This window comes from Phodopus roborovskii, unplaced genomic scaffold (genome assembly GCF_943737965.1).
Source record: "Phodopus roborovskii unplaced genomic scaffold, PHOROB, whole genome shotgun sequence".
Taxonomy (NCBI): Eukaryota; Metazoa; Chordata; class Mammalia; order Rodentia; family Cricetidae; genus Phodopus; species Phodopus roborovskii.
The window spans coordinates 1,199,170-1,221,335 of record NW_026125648.1 but is presented as its reverse complement, the minus strand read 5'-3'; the positions used below and the strand labels follow the sequence as shown (position 1 = coordinate 1,221,335).

Here is a 22,166-nt window from a genome sequence, read left to right as displayed (position 1 = left end):
AGATAGGCTAAATTGTATAGAGCAAACCAATGGAGAATATGTGATTAGAAACTATAGGAAAGGGGGTACTTATTATGTGGAAACATGAAGTTTAGGGACTAGGTCGTGGATAGCAAAGCACATGGTTAATAACCTTGAATTTCAAGCCAACTTTTGAAGATGCTACTTTGTGTCCTCTTCTTGTTTAAAGTAAAGAGTGACAGAAGAGTGAGACACTGAGTGGAGATTTTTTTTTTTTTTTCTGGGCAAACTTAGAAGGTTCGAGTCTATTTACATTTTATGATAAAACAATAATGATAACAACATTCCCAACAATATAGACATAGCAATGTTCATTTTATGTTAAGAGTACAAGATAATGTCTTTATAAGTATTAGTATTTAAAACTGAAATGTTGGAAGGAAGGAAAGAATCTTATAGCCTAGAGGTTGGCGGGGGGGGGGGTTATGGTTGTAAGAATTAGGTGTATATTTTTTTGTTACCTGGTTTATTTTTATTAATTTTTTTCATTTATTTTACATATCAGCAACAGCTTCCCTGGGAAGGGGAAATAGAAGAGCTCTCCTGGGTAAATGGGGGTGGGGTGGAGGGGGATGTGGACATGAGGGATATGGTTGGGTAGGCTAGGGGTAGGAGAGAGAGGGAGATTAATGCAAGGAATGTCTTGATAGGAAGGCCATTTTGGGGTTAGAGAGAAACCTAGTTGTCATCAGAGAGCCTTCTGATAACTGCTAGAAGCAGATACAGAGATCCACAGCCAAGCAATGGGCCAAGCTCTATTGAAGAGAGGGAAGAGGAATTGTATGAGCCAGGGTGGAGGGGTTTGAGGGGTTGGGGGATTGGGGTGGGGTTAAGGTCATGGCAGGGGGTGAGGGGAATCCACAGAGACAGTTGACCTGAGCTTGTGGGAGCTTGCAGACTCTGGACTGGCCCCCAGGGAGCCTGCATGGGACTGACCTAGGCCCTCTGCATATGACAGTTGTGTTGCTTGGACTGTTCATGGGGTTCCTAGCAGTGGGATCAGGATCTGTCCCTGGCACTTGAGCTAGATTTTGGGAACCTATTCCCCATGATGGGTTGCCTCACCTAGCCTTGATGCAGGGAGAGGAGCTTGGTCCTGTCTCATATTGATATACCATGCTATGCTGATGCCCATGGGAGGTCTGACCTGTGCTGGAAAAAAAAGTGGAGAAATACATATACATATACATATACATATACATATACATATACATATACATATACATATACATATACATATACATATATATGGGTTTTATTGATATTTTCTGCTTTAATTTCATCTCTTTCCCATGGTCTTATCCCCTTGCTTCTTCAAATTTTAGGTTTGGTTTTCTGGTCATTTAAGTTGTTCATTGGAATCATTCAGTATTCCATCTTCAAATCTTTCAGTTTCAAGTTCAAGGGTGATCTTGCACTTCTCATCTGTCTTCATCCACCATCTGAGCAGGCATTAACGTGCCCAGTTTATGCTGTGCAGGAGATTGAACCCAGAGCCTTGTGGATGCTAGGCAAGGACTCTCTGTACCAACTGAGCCACATCTCCAGTCACAAAAGGAAAATTTTAAATGTAATGGAAGCAGAAATTGAACCCAGGAGTAAAAGATACTGAAGAACTGGCTTCCTGTAGCCATGGTGACTGTGATGGTTAAACTGTTTGTCAGCTTCCTGGCATCTTGAATACGTTAAGAGATAAACTGCCAGGCACACTTGTGAGGGTGTTTCTTGATCAAGATATTTGAAGTAGGAGGATTCACCCTAAATGTGGGTGGTACCTTCCAGTGGTCTGGACTAAAAGAGATCTGTTGGGGGATATTCTATCCCACTGTTAAACCTGAATTTGCATTTCCATTGACTAAATAAGATTAACCTTGGGTCAGGAGTCTGGGTCAGGAGTCTGGGTTAGCTTGGGTCAGGAGTCTGGGTTAGCAAATAGTTGAGAGTAACCAGAGAGCATCTGGAAGAGATAGAGAGATGCACCAGAAGAAGTACAGGGGAATTTGGAGTGGTGCAGGTTTTCTGGCTTGGTAAAGCAGAAGCCTGGGCCTTTTAGAGACACCAGCAAGGAGAGGAATTTAACTAGTTGCAACTCAGCCTCTCTGAGATAGCAAGTTTTCAACCCATCCTTTGATTCTTGAGTCTTATTTACTAGAGTACTAGAGATTTAGTTAAAGCTGCCTATAGCGGCAGCAACAGAACAGAACCACTACGTGCAGGATCAGAATTTCCACCAGGCCTGAGCAGCTAGAAGAGAAACAGGCCGGTGACTTTGGAGTTCCAAGTGCTAGCTGAAATAGCAGTAGATTAAGGCGCAAGCGCTGTGCTGAAGATAAAATAGGTCTAAGGGGAAAGCTTTGGTTTTGCTTTATTTCTTTTACATTTCACTGGAGTATCCTGTCATGGCCACCACTACTGCTGTTACTTTCTTTAACTGCTACCAGAACCCAGTTTTTTTTTTTTTTTTTTTTTTTTTTTTTTCAGGATTCAATTAGAAACTGAAGGTCTTGCCAGGAATCATTCACTCAGCCATTCAGGGCTGGTCTGGGGCCTCTGAGGCACCCAGCTTCATGGAGGGCAGCTACTATGTCTTAACCCTCTCCAGGGTGAAGACAGCCATTGTTGGACTAACTACCAGGCATGTGAGCACTTGGTCTCCAGTTGGTAGTGTTTGGGGTGGCTTAACAGGTGTGTCCTTGCTGGTGGAAGTGTGTCACTGGAGTGGACTTCGAGGTTCCTAAGTCGTGAGCCATTCCCAGTGTACTCTCTGCTTCCTGCTGGCGGTTCAAGGTGTGAGCTCTCAGCTTGCTCTTCCAGATGCTATGCATGGCTTCTTGCTGCCATACTTCCTCTTATCCCACTGGAACCATTAGCCCAAATAAACCCTTCTTTCTATGAACTGCTTTAATCATGCTGTTTTATCACAGCCATAGAAAAGTAACTGATGTACACACCACGTCAGGTAAGCCAAGCAAATAAATCCCTTTCAATATATATTCGTTTTAACAGTTCTATTCTTCTATAGAACCCTAACTAATACAGTGATGCATGTGCGATCCAAACATTCAAGAAACAGAGTTAGGAGGATCACTGAGGGCTTGAGACCAGCCTTGTCTTTCTATTGAGGTACCAGGCCAACTAGGGCTACATGGCAAGACTCTGAGAAAGAAATGAAATATAGAGAAGGAAAGGAAAATAAGAGAAATTGCTTCTATCACACATAAAAATGTCTACAGAAACATGATTATATGATTTTATGACCTATATTAAGAACTGAAAATATTATTCAGTAATACCAAGGACCTACAAAAGCAATTAAATGTGGGCTCAATTATCAAATCTTCTTATTGAACAATAGTGGCTCTTAACAAACAAAATGGCATTTTCTTTGAGCTGTATTAACAGAGTTGCAGTGAAGAAAATGATTTATTTTAAAGGTAATTATAGGTTAGGGTGGAGCAATGGCTCAGTGGTTAAGAGCACTTAACTGCTCTTGAGGAGAAACCAGGTTTGGTTCTCAGTGCCCATACATAGCTCACAACCATTCATAACTACAATTCCAGGGGATGTGATGCCCTCTTCTGACCTCCAAGGCAGTAGGCAGGTATGTAGTATATGTAGTACACATACACACATACATACAGTCAAAACTTTCAAACACATAAAAATAAATAAATATGTTTTAATGATAATTGCATGTATTATTTGTCTATTATAGTAAGATTTACTGAGTTTCTTAGAAACCCTGCAAAGATTGTAACAGCAAGGAAACAGATCTTATTGGCAATAAGTAGACATTTGCAACAATATGCTATTTTTTTTTTCATTTTAAAATGAAGGAATATTCAGAGAATGGAAGCTTGGAGAATGGTGCCTACTGCCATAGAAAATTATTCCCAAGCCATGAAACCTAATTAAGAAACTTACAATGCTTGAATAGTTGAATATCAGAATTGCAATGGACCAGAAACTCTTATGTGGATCTGATTTCATCCCACTTGGAACAGGGATGCCTCTAGTACTTAAGCAGTTATCCTATTCTGTCTGATTTACCATTATTTATGAGAGGTTTTTCTTTGTTTTGCATGCAGTGACAGCTTGTCTGCTTCGTCTCCAAATGAAACTATATCTGAAGAATTTCAAACATCCCTGAATCACATTGAGATGACAAGACTCCTGGTCCCTATACTGACATGATAATCAGTAGATTTTGAGGGGTATGAGGAATGGGCAAATGTTTGCATTGGAGGAACATACATTATTGGAGGAGCTGAGGGGTAGACTATTCCTGACCTCTGCTATGAATGCCTTCCTTCTGGGTAGGTGTTAAACCTAGTGACTTGCACATAGCAAGGAGAATTTAGAGAAAGTGAAAGCAGCCAAGTATAGTGGCCTATGCCTTTGATCCCAGCATTTGTATGGTAGAGGAAGGTGGATCTCTGAGTGTTTGAGGCCATTCTGACCTATAGAGCAAGTTCTAGGACAGCCAGAGCTACATTGTGAGACCCTGTCTTGAGAAAGGAAAAAAGAGTGAGGGTTAGTTTATCAATCATTTTGTCACCAACTTTCTGCTTACTCTTTTGCTCACTCTCTCTTTTCTCTCTCATTTAGCTCTACAAAGACAGAGACAAGAGGGTTGCAAGTTCAAGTCCTGGATTACATAGAGAATGTGAGATCAGACTGAGCTATATAGTAAGACACTGTCTATGAAAGTGGGGGTAAAAAGAAATAATAGCCTGTGCAATTAGAAGGATAAGTTTTGAGGTACTTTGTTAAACAGCAATAGATAACTAATACAGTTGCTGCATTTTGTTACTAGATGTACAATTGCTGATTTTTCACCTATTATTTTGCACAAGCTATCATTTTCTTTTGTCTTTATCAGGTTTTGTTATGAGGGCAATATTGGCTTTGTAGAAAGGCTTTGGAAGCATGTTTTCCCCTTTCTCTGTTGTGAAATAGTTTGAGGATGATTGACCATAGTTTTTGGTTTTTGTTTTCAATCTGTGCATCCATCCAGTACTGGACATTCCTTTGTTGGTATATTGTTTTTCTTTTTGCTGAAATTTCATTGTTCATTATTGACATTGCATTTGTGCTGTATCCAGTCCATTTGGTTCAATTTTGGGTGGTCATACTTACCTAAAAGTTTGTCCATTTCTCCTAGATGTTCCAATTTTTCAAATACAATTTTTCAAAATAGCTTGTAATGATCTTCTAGATTTCAATGGTATCTTTGCTTCCAATTTTATTTACTTGGACTGTAATTTACTTTTGTGGTTAGATTTTGGCAAGAAACATTTGTTGGGCAGAGTCAATTCGACCTATAGTGTTTACTTTTATTTTTAAAGTGTGTGTGTGTGTGTGTGTGTGTGTGTGTGTGTGTATGCGCACATGTGCATGGGTGCATATATGCGTAGATTTGCTAGAAGATGGTTTCAGATTCTCTGGAGCTGACATTGAAGGCAGTTGTGAGCTGCCTAACATGGGTGCTAGGAACAGAACTCTGGTCCTCTGGAAAAGGGATGTGCCAGATAGATTTATGCCAACTTGACACAAATTAAAATCATCTCAGAGGAGGGAACCTTAATCAAGAAAATGTCACCTGGCGGTGGTGCTACATGCTTTTAATCCCAGCACTCAGAAGGCAGAGGCAGGTCAATCTCTGTGAGTTTGCAGCAGTCTGGTCTACAGAGCAAGTTCCTGGACAGCTAGGACTGTCCAGAAACCCTGTTTTGAAAATGTTTGAGCTACAGTCCTGGCTTCCTTTGATATAGAAGAAAGTTATGGAAATGTAAGCCAAATAAACTCTTTCCTCTATAACTTGCTTTTTGATTATGGTGTTTCATCACAGCGACAGAAACCCTAACTAGGACATGTGGTATATACTCTAACTGCTGAGACATCTCTCCAGTCACACACACCTCCAGAGTTTAATGAAACTTTGGTATTTCTTTGTTAATGTTTTTGTCTGCCTTATTTGATGGTGAGAGTTAGATACTGAAGTCATCCACCGTTATTGCATCATGGCCTACTTCTCTATTTATGTTCTGTAGATTTTGACCTATAAATTAGTTCAAAGGTATTTAGTGCTCATATGCATGCTCAAGCACACATTACCTAATCATTGTATCTTCTTGAACTTCTCTCTTTGCTGATACATTGTGGCTCTTTTTCTCTGATTTTGTTTTGAACTCTGTCTTTTTCAGATTTGAGTGCAGCTATCTCTGCTTTGTTTTGGATCCTATTTACTTGGATTATAGTTTTCCATACTTTTGCTTTCAATCTGCATGTGGTTCCTCACTGAGATGAATTTCTTCCAGCCAACTTATAGTTGGGTTTTCATTACCAAATCAATCATGTGATCTGTGACTTTTAATTAAAAATTAAGAGTATTTACATTAAGAGTTATTATTAAAGGCCTCTCTTCATTCCTATCGTCTTGCTGCTTTTCTTATCCTTGTTTTGAAGTTCTGTTCCGTTCATTTTTTTCCCTCTATATTCTTCTTATAGTCATGGTGATTTACTTAGTTAATCCTTTCAGGCCTCTCTCTTGCTGTCCAGGTTTTCAGTTTATTACTTTGTTGTGTTCTTTATTCATGTATGCTTTTTACATCTTTTGTTTGTTTGCTTTGCTTTGCTTTATTTTTTTTATTTTTACATCTTTGTATGAAAAATTAATTCAAGTATCTTCTACAGTGCTGGTTTAGTGGTCACTAAAGAATTTCTGAGGAGAAGCAGGGTCTTACATGTCTGAGTGATTTGGTACTTCTCTTTGGGAACTTCCAATATTCTTTCTATGTTCTGGTCTTTGTGCAGTTTAACTATAATATGACACAAAGAGGTTATTTTTTGCTTATTTCTATCTAGGGTTCTAAACGCTTCTTCTACCTCAATCTGTGCATCTTTCTGAAGATTCAGGAATGGCCTGTAAATACAGCTAAGTAGTTAAGAGGGCTTGCCACACAGCTGTGAGGACCTGAGTTGGTGTGTTCTTGCCAGTTCCCAGAGGCCCAGCATTGTGAGGCATGAACAAGAAGACTGTTGGGCCTTGCTGACTACCAGTCTAGCCACAAAAAAATTTGATTATGATCTCCAGCTTCAGGAATAGACACTATCTCAAAGGAATACAAAAAGGAGTCATAGAGGACATCTGAACTCCTCTTCTAGCCTTCACACATGTGTGTATACATAGATTCACGCTCATAATAAATAAAAATAAATACATAAATGAGAAAAACATTAAAAAATAGTTCTGGGGAATTTTCGTGTATTATTTCACTGAATAAATTTTCTGTCATTTAGCCATTGGTTTAGATCTTTCATTTACGGCAGTTATCATAAATTTTCTCTTTGATGTTCTGTAGATCTCTTGTATGTTGTTTACAATTTCTTATTGTTTCCTTATTTCTAAATCTTACACTTCATTAAACTTACTTTTAATCCCTGGTGTTCTGTCTTCCATTTGATCTAGGTGATACTTTCAAATGAATATTGTATTTGACTCACGATTGTAGACAGCATCTTGTGGCTCACAGGGTAGCCTCAAATGCACCACGTAATCCAACTTGAACTTTGACTTCTGATTCTCTCACTTCTACCTCCCAGATGCAGAGCTAACAGATGTGTGCCATCACATCAGGTTTTATATGGTCTAGGGGACTGAACACAGAGCACACAGAGCTTATACAGTCTAAGCAAGCATTACCAGTTGAGCTATAGCTCAGTTCCTCAGTCAACAGTGTAGTTCCCTGATTTGTATTTGTTCTTTGTCAGAATCACTGTTTTGTATTGACTTACTTTTTCATACCTTCTAACACCTTAACTTAATTATTCGAATGTTTGTTTATATCCTCTTTTTAATCATAGATCATTCCCAACATCAGTTTTTTGAATTATGTGACTGACATTTAATCTGCTTCAATGGGTGTGGTTCCTGAAGAGTTCTGAACTTCTGGAGGGGTGATGTGGCCTTGTTTATTTCCTGCTTCCTATATTCTTCTCTAAGATTTTGGTAAAATATTGGGAAAGATATATTCTTCTATTTTAGGTGAGCTCTCTTCTCTGTAGCAGTGCTTCATCCCCAGTACTGCTCACAGAGAGGAAAACAAGCCACAGAAACATCATAAGCCAGACACATCAACATATTAAAAACCAAGTAACAGGGCTGGAGAGATGGCTCTGCAGTTAAGAACACTAGTTGTTCTTCCAGGAGACTAAGGTGGATTCCCAGTGCTCATGATTTACAACCATCTCTAACTCCAGCTCTTGGCTTCTTCCAGCACCAGGCCTGCATGTGGTCCAGACATACACACGGTGAAAATACCCACCCACAGAAAACAATACTAAAAATAAGTAAAAATATATAAAAGGAGCAAAATTTTAATAGCTGGTATCACAACAGCATTAAAAAATAAATGGAAAAAACTAATAATCCAACAATTAAGAAGAAAAATGATAGCAAAATGTTTTTTTAAAGGACAGTGTGAAAATGAGAAAAAAGGATGGGTGTGAAAAGGGAAACGGAAAGAAGATACAAAATTTGAAGATATGGGAATAGAGGCTAGGGATGCTGCTTCATAGAGTGCTTGGCTTGCATGCCCTGTGTTCCCTCCCCTGCACCACATAGTACAGTGGCTTGTACCTATAATCCCAGCACTTGGGATCTGGAAGCACAAGGACCAGAATTTTATGATCGCCCTTAGCTGCACAATGAACTTGAGGCCAGCCTCAAATGAGACTGCATGAGACAGAGAGAGAGACTAAAAGGAAAAGAACAAGAGTTTAAAAATCCAAGTACAGAATAAAACTAAGTAAATAAAATTAGATAATAGTTAAGATAAAAGGAAAAGATGAGTCAAATACTTGGATGGGAGAAACTTCCTTTCTGATCTTCTAATACTGGAACCCACCAAACATGGAGGGGATATAGGTCCCAACTGGTATCGATTGCTATTCCTCTCTGCTTCCATCATAACGTTTGGTCCTATACATTGGCTAAGCCTCGCTTTTCATCCTTTCTGAGCAGGGCCAGAGAAGTTGGGTTGTCTGTAAAAAAGACCTGTGTTTACTCTAGAAGATTTTTTTTTCAATGCACACTCTGTGCTGGTGGTAACTCCTACAATGTTCCAATGTATGAGCCAGGCACGTAGTGACTTATGTGGTGATGAACATCTAAGCTGTCTAAGACTGTCTCTTCTGTCACCCATCCAGTAACTGTAGCAGGTTGTATCTTGGGATCTTGAATTGCTGTTTTCATTTTCTGAGCCTTATTCAGTCCCTAAGAAGGCTCCTGGCAATAGCATTCTGAAGAGACTGAACAATGTAAGGGTTTCCCTCCCTGATTCTGGGCTGCCATGCAAGAGTCACTTTCAGACCAAATCCTGGTAGCAGATTTCAAGTTTCCAAGAACTATGTGTTTCTCCTGCAGGGAGAACTGCCAATCTTTTGTTATGATTTGGCTGGCTACACTCTGCAGGCTTACCTTGTGCTTTCTCTGAGCTGCCTTCATGCTTTTTAGCTGTTCTATCACCTCCCTTAATTCCCCGAGCAGCTCCTTTCTTTTACTTCCTGGTGTATATGTTCTGCTTTGTTGCTTTGACTCTTGTCATTCCCACAGTTGTGTGAAGGATTCTCGTATTCCACCATCTTCTAAGCTAAGGACCTCATTTCAGTGGGTAAATGATCTGGCATCACCAGGGAAGGTGTGATCCAGTCACAAGTGAGAGGCAAATGAAGATGTCACCACAGAAGGAGGAAATAAGAATGGAAGTAGTGTTTGGGGTAAAGGACAGAGGAAAAGAGAGACCACCAACCCAGGTGTGCAGGCAACCTTCAGCAACTAGAAAAGGAAAGGACATTGTTTCTCCTCTTAAGCTTCCAGGGTGAACACAGCCCATGATTTTAGGTTTCTCTCCTCTAATACCATAAAGTAACATATTTGTGGCTTTCATTTGATTGTGTGCTTGAAACAGGGTTTTTGCACACCCAAGTTAGCCTTCAACTTTGCTATGTAGCCAGAAATCGCCTTGACTTTCTGATTATGTTGTCTCCATGGCTCCTGAGTGCTGGGATCACAAGGCAGGTGCCACTAAAGTGGGTTTATACTGGAGATTAAATGCAGGATATTGTGCATTATCTACGTAGACAAATAAAAGCATCATGGTCTATTGTCAATATGTGGTGCATTTAGAATTCATCATTGTATCAGAGATAAGAAGGAAGCAAGAGGCCCCTGTCTGGTCTACAGGACAGCTGGTGCCTGCTTGTCTAGCTAGGTGCTCTCAGTTCATCCTCGGATTGAAAAGTTAGAGAAGTGTGCTGTGTGACTTTGCCCACATATCAGAAATGGAGGGAATCTCAAGCCCTAGCATATACATTAGCTAAAATTTTGCGTCCTGAGCTAATAGGAAGGGGAATTTGGAGAAGGGACAATGTTAGATGTCTGGAAGATTGTACTTCTCTGGAGAATTCAGATGAGAACTAGGAGGCATACACAAGAAGTACTGTTTTGGGCCACATTGGCACACAGCCATTTTTGCCCTCTCTTTAGTTTGATACCAAAGTTTGCAAGGTTGTAAAATGAACTGCTTCGCTTTCCATACTCCGAGACTTCTATACTGTTACTATGAAGGTGAGGATCATTGTTTTACATACAAGGCAAGCTCTCTACCAATTGAAACACATCTCCAGGCTCTGTTTGTTCCTGTTAAGCCAGTAGCTATGTGGTTATTTCCTCGAGCAGAAAAAGAATGCACCTTCAATTTGTATCAGCATCTCCAAGTTCAATCCAATACCACAAAGTTCACTCTTGTTTTATTTGTAAGTCTCTTCACTGACAGTGAAAAACCTGACTTCTTTCATCCTTCATCTTCCTGCAGGTGACATTCTCCTCATCCCACACATATAAATGAACCTTACCAAACCTGTTTAGAAGAGCCCGTGCTGATGAATGTAAACTGCATGCTTCCATTTAAAGGGAGCTAGCACTAGAATAGAAGTAATAATTGAGCATAATGGAGGTCATTTTTTTCTGATGCCAGGGGTTCAGACTGGGGGGGGGGGGGATAAGAAAAATGGAAATATTCTATGTTTTAATCTGACTAGTGAATACACAGCACATACCTTCATACATAGTCACAGAGATCACCTGCCTTTGCCTCCCCAGTGTTAGGATTAAGGGCTCGTGTTTGTTTGTTTGTTTGTTTGTTTTTTAATGGGCAAAGTCTATGACTAAACATATCTCCGGAGAAAATATACACGTAGCCAATATGTACAGGACAAACTGTACAACATCCTGATCATTAGTGAAATGTAAATCAACATCATAATAATTCTTCACATCCAGTAAGATATATAATCAAAAAGACAATAACAACTGCTAATTGCAGCCATCTTCATTGCTCTTAGGAGTGTAAAATGCTTCAACCAGTTTGCAAAACACTTTCTTAGTTTTCAAAAACATTATACATAAAAATTACAAGATGACCAGTAATTCCACTCTTAATAATGTAACCAAGAAGACTGGAAATAGACTAAGACAGAAGGCTCAGAACTGAAGAACACTGACTGCTCTGCCAGAGGACCCAGGTTTAATTCCCATAACCCACATGGCAGCTTACAACTGTCTGTAACTCCAGTTCCAAGGGACCTGATGACTTCTGTCATCTGAGGGCACCAGGCACTCATGGGGTGCACAGACAGACATGTAGGCAAAACACCCATATATGCAAAATAAAGTTAATTTTTTAAATAAGAAAGATGATTGAAAATTCACATCTGTGCAAAAACTTGTACACAAGTAATTGTTAGTATCATTATTCCAAATAACAAAAAACACAAAAAGTTCAAAAGCATGTCAATTTAAGAATGGACAAGTAGAGCCAGACACAGTAGAAAAATTTATAAGTAATCTTTTTTGGTTGTTATGAGGAAAAATGCAAATTTGAATTTCTTTGTCAGTATATACAGATATAGTTCTTGATTTTCAGCAATAGCATAGAAATCTATTATGTTTCTGTGCATATGTATATTATTACATATACCTTATAATAATATAAGGTTATAATGTAATAAGTTATATAATCATTCCTTTGTAATTCATACTTTATTTTTCTTCATGTGCCAACATCCATTTTTTTTGTATACCACTACAATTGTAAAGAGACAATTGAGTTATTAGGATGAAAAATATAATAGTTTTTCCTTCTTTATTGTTTTTTAATTACCACACATCTCCTTTCCTTTTCTTAAATGCTATTATTTGGGGATGTTGCCATTTTTCTGGCCTCTTTTATATCAAGCCAGGTTTAATCCAGACTTGTCCTGTCCCAGATGTTCAACTTCATATGCCACTCATGGTTTTCTCAATTCAAGCATTTCATATAGGTAGAGAAAGATGAGCTCTCTTCTTTAGTGTTTCTTTCTTAAAGCTTTTGCTTTCTCTAGGAGTAGTGAACATTGACATTAGATGAAAGGGGTGCTTGCTTAGCATAACGGGGGCACATTCTGTCTCTTCCGTCGTCTGTGTAGTGGGAACTTACATGCCTTCCATAGGTTCTCTACCCATGACTTTTCACATCACTGTGGCAAAACGCCCGCAAAAGCAACTTAAGGAAAGAAGGGATTATTTGGCTCATGGTTTGAAGGGATACAGGCCCTCGTGGTGGGGAAGGCAAGGTGGTAGGAGCAGGAGTTTGCTGCTCATGTGATGTCTGCAGTCATGAAGATGAGAGAAAGATGAGTGCAGTTGCTCAGCTTGCTCTCTCCTTTTTAAACCATCTTGGACCACAGACCATTGCACGGGACCAACCATATCGGAATGGATCTTCCCCACCTCAGTTAACCCAGGCTAGAAACTCCCTCACAGGCATGCCCAGAGGTTCACCTCCTACATGATTCTTGAGCTAGGTGTCATATTCTCCACCTAACTTAGGCCTCCTGACCCCGTGGCTACTTATTAACTTATTCATATTTGAATGAAAAATATTAGAGTTAATTTGTCAACTTATTGCTCCATACAAATTTCATACTATTTATACAAGTGTGTGAGCATGTGAAGTATTTTCCCTGTGAACTGCGATGAAAGCTGGGAATCCAGGTGTGGTGGTGTCACACGCCTGTAATCCCAGCTCTCAGATGGTAGAGGCAGGTGGATCTCTGTGAGTTCAAGGCCAGCCTGATCTACATAGTGAGTTCAAGAACAGCCAGGGGCTTATGGAGAGAGAGAGAGAGAGAGAGAGAGAGAGAGAGAGAGAGAGAGAGAGAGAGAGAGAGAGAGAGGCCTTGTATCAAAAACAATACAAAATAAAAAACAGTTAATGGTGTGAGGCTGGCAAGATTGCTCATTGGGTAAAGGTACCTGTTACTAAGTCTGACAGCCTGAATTCAATGCCCAGGACTGACATGGTAGAAGGAGAGAATGGGCTCTTACAAGGTGTCCTCTTAACACACACACACACACACACACACACACACAGAGAGAGAGAGAGAGAGAGAGAGAGAGAGAGAGAGAGAGAGAGAAGTTAAATAAATAAAAGTTAGTGATGTGTTGTAGGGAAAACAGAGCTCAGGACACTTGGTCTCCATCCTTTGCTCTGCTGTGTGCTTGTTGGTGACCTGGAGTACTCTCCCTCTACCCCTTCTCTCTAGATCTCAGCCTTTTATCTTAGCAAATGGGGCTTTGAACTCTCATGTCCCTTGCATGTGGTAAGAGGAGCAGCAGCTGTAACATCAACTGAACACTAACAATGTGCCTTGCTGTGTTCCAGGCATTTTGAATGCATGGAGTAATGTATTTTTCACCACAGTTCCATGATGTGGGTGGTTTATCATTTACAGATGATAATTCAAAGACCCAGAGAAGTTAAGTAGTAGAGCTGCATTATAGACCCACACTTACCAGGCTATACAAGCCATGCCCTACACCGGCACGTCTAAGTACAGCATCCAAATGAACAGAGCCTTTGAAGCAGACATTCAAGATCTCTTGGCCACTCTGATCAGTGAGTTTGTAAGAACCTAGAGCACAGGACTCCTCTGTGAACTTCACTCAGAACACAGTGGTTTGTTCCCAGTGTACAGTTCTGACTTCCTTCTGTGTGTCCTGTGTTTCCCCTAAAATCATTGGGAGGCATTGTCAGTAAATGGCAGATACTCCGTCCTTTTTTTTTTTTTTTTTTTTTTGTCAGCCTTTTCTGTAAGTCCTCTCTCACAGATCTGTTTTCCCATCTCTTTCTTCTTAATATTAGTTCATATTCACATGTTTTCTAGCCTGGAAAATTAAAAAAAATCAATGGAATGTTTTTGCATTATCTTTGGCCAATAATCAACATTAAATTTCCTGTTTGGTGCCATTGGAAAGAAAGTTCCACACATTTTCTACCTTTTTGTGAGTTCTAAGAATTTCTCGGAGGGGCATCTAGCAAGTCTCAGCATGGCAAACACAGACCAGAGCAAGACAAACGTGCTGCCCCCTGGTTTTGCCTTTTACCTTTCTCCCCCTTGCTAAACAGTTAGTTGACATTTCTAAAGCTAGCAACTTATTTGGCCACTGACTCATTTCTGAGACTGATCAACAAGCTCCAGCTATCAAAACATCAAGGTCGAGCAATCAAACTTCATTATTTTGACTATCCTAATTAAAATACCTCATCAGAACTTTAGCAACATTCCTCCCCTTGTCCCTTTTAAACTTAACACTTGCAAAGCTATTTGCTGCTGTTTCTGACTGATTCCGATTCAGCCACCTTGTCTCTTTGCCTTGCTTAATAAAGGATCTCTTTATGTTTGCTTGGTGCTTGGAAATTGGTGTTTGGGTGTGGTCTGTACATAATCTGGGATCCAGAGGGGAGTGCCCTGCAATACACGGCTTCCTCCAGGCATTGTGAAATCTTAGTTTCCTGTCCTGAAAATCCTCTTCTAGTCACAAAGCACCAAAACTACAGCCGCATTGAGCTCTACATCAACTCTACTCTGCCAAGAAGACTTTAAGGACCTTCAGTTCAGGTTCAAGGTCAGTCTACTTAGGATGCTGTAATGAGGACTTACCCTGTGTCCTGAGTCTAAGCCCCTACCATATAACCTTCTTCTGATTCTGGTTCCTCCTGTTCCAAGTCACTGCTCAGGCCTTAATAATCCCCTATAGAGGCTGGAGTGATGGCTCAGCATGTAAGAAATGCTCTTCCAGAGGACCCAGGTTCAGTCACCACCCACATGGTGGCTCAAAACCATCTGTAACTCTGGTTCTTATCTTTTCTTCTGGTCTCCACAGAAACTGCATGCACACTGTGCACATTCATGCAAGCCAAACATGTAAAAATAAATAAACATCTGGCTACCTTAGTGTTGCCCTTCACCGCCTCCCCCAAGGCTGTCCTTGAGGAGCCCTGCTCAAGAAGCAGCTGCTGCCTGAAACTCAAAGTCTAGGGGAGGGTCATCTCTAGCCCCTTTCATGCACTTCTCATTTTCCTAGAAAATGAGCCCCCCCAAAAAAAAAAAAACAGGACAAGACCTCAGGACAGAGGAGAAAAATCCCAAGTGTTTACACACTTACATGAAGTCTTTATGGCAAAGAGAACATTTAGCAGCTTTGAATATTGGGGTGTCTCCTTTTAATTCGACACAAACATCCTAGGCCCTGTAAGTGAAACAGGACACACGCTCTAAAAAAAATCAAGAGCAAGAAATTCTAAGTGGACTAAGTTTTGTTGCTGGGGTTTATAAGGTTTTTGTTTTCCCCCAGTGTCAAGCCCAGGTGTTTGTAGGCAGGGGGGCCTGAGGGAAGGTTCACTTCCCAATGCTTCCCAATGTTGTGCTAACTTGGAGGTCACTGAAATGGCTTTTGTTTTGTTTTGTTTTTTTTTTTTTTTTTTTTGGTAACTTTGCCATGGACACCTCCCAATCTTGGTCAGCTCTGGAGTACTGTCTGCCCCCAACTAACAGGGGTGAGTCAGGGGTCAGGGTCAAGCACTGATTCTCCTCCCTGTCCAGGAAGGAGTTTCCTAACTGAGCAGTAGGGATAGAAAGCGTGAGCCTGGGAGGGCTTTTTAATACATCATTTTCCTTGTAGATTTTATTTTTAATTTATCTCTGTGACCTACCAGGGAGAGGAGAGAGAGAATTGCTGTGAGCACATGACAAAATAAAATGGATGACTCAGCTTAAAAAATAAAATAAAAAAATAAATAAATAAATAAACAGCTGGTTGCTAGTGGCACATGCCTTTAATCCCAGTACTGGGGAGGCAGAGGTGGGTGGATCTCTGTGAGTTCAAGGCCAGCCTGGTCTACAAGAGCTAGTTCCAGGACAGGCTCCAAAGCCACAGAGAAACCCTGTATTTTAAACCACCCCCCCCCCAAAAAAAAACAACCACAACAACAACAAAATATTTTAAAATAATAATCCCCTATAGCTAGCTGGTAGACTTCCCTAGAAACTGCAGTTCTTCAGTAGCTGTAACCTTCAATTTTGTGGTTGACTCCCAGCTGAATCGCTGAATACCCACTGCTTCAGGGGCTTCCCCACCCCACATACTGTTTAACATACCCAGCAAGATCTCTCCCACGCAGCAATCCCTGGAAACTTGCTTCGCCTGCTGTAATGATTTTTCTTGCTATTCTGTGGTACAGGAACGGATAAGAAAGTAGAAGTTCCTATTTCCCTTGACAGTACATTTTATACTTTAACTGAAGTGTGCTCACCAGACCAACAGTACCTGAGAGCTTTGTAGAAATGCAGACAATGTGGCCCCACTCACAAGTCGAATTTGCATTTCAGAAATACCCATTTGAACTAGAAGTGGATCCATTACCAAGTCAGCAAAACTTCTTCAAGTATCTCTTGAATATAAAACAATTTGACCAGAGGTGGTGACCCATGCCTGTAATCCCAGCACTTAGCAAGAGGAGGCAGGAGAATCCGAAGTTCAAATTCATCCTCAGCTACATCTTGAGCTCACAGCCTGCTTTGAATAACCAAGATCCTGTCTCAGTAAAACACAGGAAAGACCTTTTTACTCTGGGTTTAAATTTCACGAAGGTCAGGAAATTCATGCATCTTTCACACCATGTCTCTACTATCTAAAACTGTGATTGACAGAGGGATGTAGTCAACAAATATTTGTTGATGGAATAAGCAAATAAAAAGATGCAAGCTGATTGGGCTCCTTTGGGAAAAATTAATAACCCATAAGCACCACTATTTTCCTCATTTGTGATCCCAATTTCCACTCCCACTTACGAGGACATAAAAAAAGGAGAAGACTTGGGAGTTGATATTTATTTTGACATATGCTTTCACTGAGATGTGTTTGATTTAGAGTGAGCAGGCCTTTTCAGCTCCTTTGTCTGTGTTACTCAGTGTTTGTCCTACATGGCACTGTCTGTGTGGGACAGTCTTCATAGAGAAGCTCATTGCCTAGTTACTCCTCCATTTAGCAAATATTTACTAAATATTAAGTGCCAAGTATCCTAAGTGCTGGTGAGCAGATCAAGGGATAAAGCAAAAACCGTGTCCGAAATGTATGTCCTGATGGAAACAGACAATTAGGAATGAAAAAACAAAACCAAACCATAGTAATCCCAGTGGGGATCTTGATCAAATAAAACCATGAGATGGCTTTGGGAAGAACAGAATGTTGGGGCTGTATTCAGAAAAGAGGATTGGAGAAGAACTTTGAAGGACATTTGGGCAGAAATCTGAAGGAAACTGATGTGGATAGCCTTGCATTTACTTATTTACATTATCCGTACAGATGGGCAGTTCAGTGCAATGGCCCCAAAGTAGGAAGGGGTTTGGCATGTTTAAAGTACAGAAAAGAACAGTGAAAGGGGATAGTGTCCTGAATCTGGTTACAATAGTGACTGGGGCCTGGTAGATTCTAAGGATGTTCTAAAGAAGAGTCAGGCATGCTTTGCAGATGTCTTAGTTATGGGGTATACCTTGGAGTCAGTCTTACTGGAAGCATAGAATTGACATCGGAACAGATGGGCAGATTTTTGGAGAAGTGGGAAGCTAGGAATCCTGTTTGAACAATGTCTTTGTCCTGCTGTAACAAAATATCTGAGACTGGGCTAGAGCGATGGCTCAGCAGGTAAAGGGACTTTCTCACAAGCCAGAGGACCTGACTTTGATCCCCAGAGCCCACATGGTGGAAGAAGAGAACTGCTGCTGCTAATTTTTCCTCGGGCTTCTCACTCATAACCCCACCACTACCACCATTAAGCTCTTCTCCCCAGACACTCCACTCCATACTGTCCACCGCATGCTCAAGCATTTGCCCATTGGAATTCAGGTCAACATTTGCACTTGCCTTTTGATTGGGTGAAGAATTCAATCTCTAAACATGTCTCCGGTTTATCTTGTGGCCCTTCAAAGTTCTCCCTCCCTACTCTGGATTTTACTGTTGCTGTAGAGAGGGGACTGCATTAGAGAAGCTAGTGATTGCTGTGGGTTATTTTTGCTGTAATGTTGGCTTAATGGACAGAGAACACTATTTCTCTCCATTTTTCCTGTACAAACTTGTAATATTGCTCTTGACAGCAGTTGAGCAATCTTAGAAGCAATAGTCATCTTCGTAGGTGCTTTTTCATCTGCTCAAAGAAATAGGCAAGAATGTTGGTCAATGGGAATGAGAAGTATGGTGGAAAGCACTGTTTTGTATGAGAGAAATTTTTTCCTCAGGGACACACAATACATATCTACTCATCCCACAAAGGGCATACATGACAGAACAGAGTGATGACTGTCTGAAAATGCAACCTCAAAACTCAAAGTAGTTTTGATTTGCATTTCCCTGATGGTTAAGGATGTTGAAAATTCCTTTAAGTGGTTCTCAACCATTTGAGATTCCTCTATTGAGAATTCTCTACATAGAACTATGCCCTATTTTTTAATTGGATTATTTGCTTTGTTGATGCTTAGTTTCTTGAGTTCTTCATATATTTTGGATATTAGTCCCCTGTCAAATGTGGAGTTAATGAAAATCTTTTCCCATTCTGTAGGCTGCTGTTTTGTCCTATTGACATGTCCTTTGCCTTACAGAAGATTTCAGTTTCACCAGGACCCATTTATTGTTAATCTTAGTGCCTAAGATATTGATTGGTGTTTTGTTCAGAATGTCCTGCACCAATAAATTCAAGGCCATTCCATATTTTCTCTTCTACCAGGTTCAGTGTTCTTATTTAATGTTGAGGTCTTTGATCTACTTGGACTTGAGTTTTGTGCAGAGTGATAAATATGGATCTATTTGCACTCTTCTACATGCTATTTACACCTGTCAGAATGACGAAGGTCAATAACACAAGTGACAACTCATGTCCATTGCTGGTGGGTGTGTAAACTTGTACAGCCAAGTATGGAAATCAACATGACTGTTCTTCAGAAAATTGGGAATTGATTTACCTTAAGACCCAGCTATATCACTCTTGGGCAGATACCCACTTGATGCTCCATCATACCACAAGAACACTTGCCCAACTAAGTTCATTGTGGCTATAGTCATAATACCCAGACACTGGAAACAATATAGATGCCCCTCAAGTGAAAAATGGACAATGAAAATATGGTTCATTTATACAATGGAGTATTATTCTGCTGTTGAAAACAATTAGATCATGACATTTGCAGGCCAATGAATGAAACTAGAAAAAAAATCATGCTGAGTGAATTAACCCAGACCCAGAAAGACAAACGTGATATGTACTCACTTATAAGTAGATATTAGCTGTAAAGTAAAGGATAATCATGCTATAATCCACAGACCCAAGGAGGGCTCAAGTAGGGATGCTTGGATGTCCCTGGGAAGGGGAAATAGAATAGATTTTGTGGGTGAACTAGAGGTGGGTGCATATGGGAACAGTAGGGATCAGGCAGAGGTTGAGGATGTATGGAAGGAATCAGTATGGGGAGAGATGGCTGGAATTGTGGGTTACTTGGGGAACGATATGGAAACCTACAGCAATAGAAATAGCCTGGGATCTATGAGGGTGACCCTAGTGAGGACTCCCAGGAATGGGAAATACAGAGCCTGAACTGGCCATCTGTAATCAGGTAAGATTTCCAGTGGTGTAACTGGAATACCAAGCCAGCCATAAAACCTTCGACCCACATTTGTCCTGCCTGTGAGATATGCTAAGGTAAAGGTGACACAGAACTTGTGGGAGTGACCAAGAAATGACTGGTTTAAGTTGAAGCTCACATCTTGAGGAAGTCTATGCCTGACACTGCCTGGATGGCCAGGATTTTGGGGCCAGATGGCCCAGAGACCTAGGGCAGAACCAAACACAACCGGCAAGGAAAAATAAGAGAAACCAATCAATCAATGAAATGATTCCTAAGGATATTCTACTATACTCATAGATCAGAGCCTGGCTGAATCATCATCAGAGACACTTCCTCTGGCAGCTGATGGGATCAGATGCAGAAACCCACATCCAAACATTGGGTGGGGCAGGGAAAACCCCACAGAAGAGGGGGAGGAAGGGATTGTAGGAGCCCGGTGTGTAGAAGACTCCAGGAGATCACAGCCTGCATGGGTCTGTGATAGGTCCCTTGCAAATATGTTGTGGTTACTGGGTTTTGTGGGACTCTTGACAGTGGGAGTAAGGGTGTCTTTGACTTTTGCCTGTACTTGGGACCCTTTGGGTCCTCCTGGATTCCCTTGTCCAGCCTTAATATGAGCGTTTGGGCCTAGTCTTGTTGTATCTTGTTATGCTGTGTTTGGTTGATGTCCCTGGGAGGCCTGTTCTTTTCTGAAGGGAAATGAAGGAGCAAGGGATCTGGGGGAGAGGGGTGGTGTGTATGAGAGACTGGGGGGAGTGGGATGGGGAGGCTGGGTCAGTACGAGAGAAGAATAAATACCAAGATGTGGGGGGGAGAAAGAAAAGAAAATGCAACGTGGTAAACCAGTGAGTTTGTACTGAAACGGCTAACAGACGTGTCAGTGAGGGGTTACTTCTAAGGATCACAGATGACTCACTCAAAAGCACCTGTGTTGCTGAAAAGCCCATCCCAACACAGGTGACGACTCAAGAAAGCTGAAACACTGGAGCTCTCTGCATAGCTTGCTCAACAGTCCAGGGATCAGCCGGACAGATGATCAGCGTCTTCTCCAGTGCTTGTTCATTCCTTTCATAAGACCTAGGAGGGGGCATTCAAGAATCTTCCACATTTCTGCTTTCCCAGGCATCTGAGGCTTTGTTTACCTCCCAAGTTGCACGGGCCCCCCTCTCCCTCCTGGAGGGAGTGTTCCCATTAGTAGGAAACCACCATACAACAAGGACCAAAATACTAGTGTCACCCTATTGCGATTATGCTTTATTGTAGGGTTGACAAACAACACAGGGAATTCTTTCAGCATAGGTAAGTGACATTCTCACCTCACCTTAGCTAGCCACAATGCAGCAAGATTCAAATGTGCTAACCTGGGACACGTGGAGAGGTACATATTCTGCTTTGGGTGACGGAATTGTCTATTCCCAGAAGGATGAGGAGACCCAGAGCTGCCGAGAACGATGAGAGTCAAACAAAACTATACGAAACTATACATCGACTTTCCAAGTCAGGTGACACCATTTGGATGGATATTTTTCCGGGCTGTATTTGAAGCTAAATACAACATTCTGGGTGAAGAGAAGGGCGAATGAAATGGCAGGGGCCAGGGTGAGGGTAAGGAAGTTGATATAAGTGAGAAGGATGGAGCAGTAAAAGATATTACAATCGTGCCTGACAGAAGCAGGAAGTAAAAGCCCAGCACATTAGTTACTTTTCTTGTTGCTGTGGGAAAAAAACCAAAAAAAAAAAAAAAAAAAAAAAAAAACAGGACAAGAAGCAATTTAAGGCAGGCAGGAAGGAAAGGTTTGTTTTGGATCACAGTTTGAAAGTTTGAAGGGGGTAAATTGTCTTGGGATAAGGAAGTCAGGGCAACATCTGGATTCTTGTGCAGCTTGGGACTCACAACAGGAAGCAGAGAGACTGGATAGGAAGTGGACTTGGCTAGCAAACTCTAGCACACCTCCTCCCTGTAACTCACTTCCTCCAGCTAAGTCCAATCTCCTAAAGTTTCCACATCTTTCCAAACCAGTGCTACAAGCTGGCCATCAAGTGTTCAAACCTTTGTGCCCATCAAGAGCATTTCTCCTTGAAATCAC

At 41.0% G+C, this 22,166-nt stretch overlaps 1 protein-coding gene across 1 annotated transcript in view; it reads right to left on the bottom strand.

The window, feature by feature from the left end:
• Nucleotides 1-21,523, bottom strand: part of Acsl4 (acyl-CoA synthetase long chain family member 4) — a 322,427-nt gene extending 300,904 nt beyond the window's left edge. The window contains exon 1 of the mRNA XM_051177972.1: nt 21,513-21,523. The gene's annotated coding sequence lies outside the window, so the exon portion shown is untranslated. The remainder of the gene's footprint in view (nt 1-21,512) is intronic.
• Between the last annotated feature and the right edge of the window lie 643 nt (nt 21,524-22,166).